The following is a 4,161-nucleotide window of genomic DNA, read 5'->3' as shown; positions in this document are numbered from 1 at the left end:
GGCATATATCCAGAATAACTGAAAACAGGGATGTGAACAAGTGTTTGCACACTAATGTTCATAGTGGTATCATTCACAATTGCCAAAAGATGGAAGTAATCCAAGTGTCTGTTAAATGATGAATGGATAAACAAAATTTGGTGCAGACAGATGATGGAATTTTATTCAGCTCTAAGAAGGAATGAAGTCCTGATGGATGCAACAACATAGATGAACCTTGAGGATATTATGCTAAGTGAAATAAGGCAGGCACAAGAGGATAAATATTGTATGATCTCACTGATACGAAATAATTATAATATGCAAACTCACAGAGATAGAATATAGAATATAGGTTATCAGGGAATAGACTGGGGCTAGATAACAGGGAGCTTACGATTAATTTGTACAGAATTTCTGTTTAGGTGGCTTGTAAAGGTTTGGAAATGGATAGTGGTGATGGTTGGTTGCACATTATTGTGAGTGTAATTAACAACACTGAATTATGTTTTTGAATGTGGCTGAAAGGGGAAGTTTCATGTCATGTAGGTTACTAGAAAGAAAGTTAGAAGATAAAAGATTGGACTATCTAACATGGTAAACGTTGTTGTGGACAAGGGACGGTGGTCAATAGCACAAACAAAAGAATGTTCTTTTTTTTTTTTCAGGGCAGAGCGCGAACGCAGTCCCCCCCCCCCCCACCACAAATCATGCAGTTGAACCTCCCACACCTAGGGAAATCGCAGGGGTCAGCACATCCAGAGTGCAACGGACAAGCCTCGTCCTGGGAAAACCACCCTCGTGATCATGGTATCTCCCCTGCCAGATAAGTATAAGAATGTTCTTTGATGAATGCAGAGCACTACAACTAGGTGTTAATAATTGGGTGGTATTTTGGAAAAATATATTTAATACTGATATATACTATGGACTATAGTTAACTAATATTTTTAAATTATTCCTACATCAATTGTAACAAAGCTACCACACTAATGCAAAGTGTCAACAATAGTGGGGGTATATGGGAACATTTTTTTTACTTGATTTTCCTATAAACCTACAACCTCTCTAATTAAAATTAACAATAACTTTAAAAAGCATTATGCTAAGTGAAAGAAACCAGATGTAATGTACATTTCTATTTATATAAAATGTAAATACAAATAAATCTATAGAGACAGAAGTAGATTAGTGGTTATGTACGGCTAGGTAGGGCTAGAGGAATTGAAAAGCGGCTGCTAAGGGGTAGGGTATTTTTATTTTTGGAGTAATGAAAATATTCTAAAATTGATTGTGGTAATGAATGCACAACTCTGTGATTATTCTAAAAAGCCACTGATGGTACACGCAGTTTGGATGAATTGTATGGCATGTTAATATATCTCAATAGAACTGCTTTAAAAAAAACTTATTACAAAGCTACAGTAATTATAACTATGTGGTGCTGGCAATAGGGATAGATATATAAAGCAGTGGAATAGAATTGAGAGTCCAGAGATAAATCCACATATCTATGATTTTTAACATGGTTGTCAAGTCCATCCAACGTAGAAAGAATAGCCTCTTAAGAAAATGGTGCTGGGACAACTGAAAATCCACATGGAAAAGAATGAAAGTGGACCCCTACCTCTTTATAAAAAGTAACTCAGTATGGATCAATGGCCTGAAATAAGAGCTAATACTATAAAACTGCTACAAAAAAAAAAGAGAAATATCTTCAGGACCCTGTATCAGGCAATAGATGATTAGATTTTACAACAGAAGCATAGAAACAAAAGAAAAACAGAGAAAATGTCCTTTATCAAAATTAAAAACTTTTGTGTGTCATATAAACATCATCAAGAAAGTGAAAAAACAACTTGCAGAGTGGTAAAAAAATTTGGAAACCTTATATATGATTTTGTACCCAGAATATATAAAGAACTCCTACACCTCAACAACAAAAAGACAGATAACCCAATTTAAAGATGGGTCAAGGATTTGAATGGACATTTCTCCAAAAAAAAATCTTTAAATGGCTAACAAGTACACAATGTTAAATGGTGTAGTCCTGTGGAAAAGAGTTTGGCAGTTCCTCATAAAGTTGAGGATAGAACTATTATGATATATCAATTCCACGCCTATGTATATACCAAAAGAAACTGAAAGTAGGGACTCAGACAGACCTTTACACTCCAATGTTCATCACAGCATAACTCACAATTGCCAAAAGATGGGAGCAACCCAAGTGCCCAGCAACCGATGAATAGATAAACAAAATGTGGTCTACTGGAATATTAGTTAGTGTTAAAAGAAGTGAAGTGGGTAGGCCACGGTGGCTCAGCAGGCAAAGTTTTCATCTGCCATGCCAGAGACCTGGCTGCATTTCTCAGTGCCTGCCTGTGCAAAAATAAATAAATAAATGAAGTGTTGGTACCTGCCACAAGATGGATGAAACTTGAAGACATTATGTTGAGTGAATTAAGCATAAATATTGTATGATTTCTGTTATGTGAAATTCTTAAAATAAGCAAATTCATAGTCACAGAAAGTAGAACAGTGGTTACCAGGGTTTCGAAGAGAGGGGTATGGATACCTGCTACTAATGAGTATGAGTTTTGGTTTGGGGTGATGAAAATAGTCTGAAAGTAGATAGTGGTGAAAGTTGCACAATATTGTCGATGTATGTCATGTCAAACAATTGTCCTTTTAAAATGATTAAAATGATTTTTATGCTATATTATTTTACTACAATTAAAAATAAATAAATAATTTAATAAAATAACATTTTGGGGACATATGAAAAATTGGAATTTACACTGTAAACTTTATGTCAGTGTTAAATTTCTTAAACTTTATAACTGTATTTAGGGTGATTACGTAAGTGAATAGCCTTTGTTTTAGGAAATGTACTTGGCAGTATTAAGTGTTCAAGGAACATGATGTATACAACTTCACTCAAGTGTTCAGAGAATGAATTTATAAATAGACAGAGAGATGAGTAGATAGAGAGATGGACTAATAGATGGATAGCTATGGAACAAAATGGAAAATGTAGCAAAATATTAAAATTAGTGCATCCAGGTATATGGGAGGGGATACAGATTATGTTAGAGCTGTCTGTATGGAGTTTGTATTATTTTTGTAACTGTCCTGAAAGTCCGAAAGTATTTCAAAATAAAAAGTTTAAAATTAAAACAAAACAAAACTAAGCCTGCCTAACTTCAAAGCCTCTACCTTGTCCCTCCATTGCGGCGCTGATCATGGTTTAAGCATGGTCGAAAGAAGAGAGATGGGAGTTAAAGACATGCAGACAGAAAGTGGGGCACACACTCAGACACACTTGCACATACACTCACTCTTATACACTTGCACTCCTATACACACATACACTCACACACTCTGAGACACACACTATCACAGATATGCACACACATACTCACACTCACACACTCTTCACTCCCCTGAAGCTGGCAGGCAGCACCCGGCACATGCAGCCATTGCCGTGGGCTCATCCCAGCAGCCTGACACTCTCCAAGTTGTCTCTTAATCTGTAGCTGAGGCTTCAGACGCTGAGCCTGGAGCCTCTCTACCCTTGAGTACTTGATTCTTCTTGTTTGACAAATGTACCCTCATTTGATAAATGACAGTTGGTTCTGAAACATCCTTGATACAGAAAAACATGGTGAAAATTGCCAAACTGATGGAGGCTGTATAACACAAAGAAAATTGCTCAAATCCAAGCTCTGCTGCTTATTTACTGTGGGCCCATCAATTCTCCTCTCTAAGGCTCACATTTGTCATTTGTAAAATGGGACAACCATTCTCATCTCCCACTGTTACTGCGAAGGATAACTCAGGAACCTGGGACACCGTTTATGCTCAATGAACACTGGTCTCCTTCCCATGTGCCTGTACAGTCCCCTGTAGTGGGCTTCAAAAAGTTACTATTGCAATGGCCTGAGCTGCTGCAGCCAAGAGAAAGATCAAATCACGACAATGATTGTCTTATTATTGCCCAATGTGGGATCATTAGGTGTCTGCTTAGACCCCACGGGGGTCTATAAACACTCACCCATTCACCATTCCAAGGGGTTTCAGGAAAATGGCAGGGTAAAATGTGCAGTAAGAGAGAAGGAACAGAAGGCCACACATAGATGACATTTATGTAAGAAGTTCTATACTTTATACAGTACCTTAGAT

General features: G+C 37.0%; 1 non-coding gene across 1 annotated transcript; it reads right to left on the bottom strand.

Moving 5' to 3' along the window:
- Nucleotides 1-644: 644 nt before the first annotated feature.
- On the bottom strand, nucleotides 645-813 carry LOC143678457 (U1 spliceosomal RNA). Its single transcript, XR_013173266.1, has one exon. It is a non-coding gene; the product is annotated as a U1 spliceosomal RNA (small nuclear RNA).
- Nucleotides 814-4,161: the final 3,348 nt, after the last annotated feature.

The sequence above is a fragment of the Tamandua tetradactyla genome, chromosome 3 (assembly GCF_023851605.1).
Source record: "Tamandua tetradactyla isolate mTamTet1 chromosome 3, mTamTet1.pri, whole genome shotgun sequence".
Lineage (NCBI taxonomy): Eukaryota > Metazoa > Chordata > Mammalia > Pilosa > Myrmecophagidae > Tamandua > Tamandua tetradactyla.
Note: the sequence above shows the minus strand (reverse complement) of the source record. Positions and strands in the feature narration are given on the sequence as shown.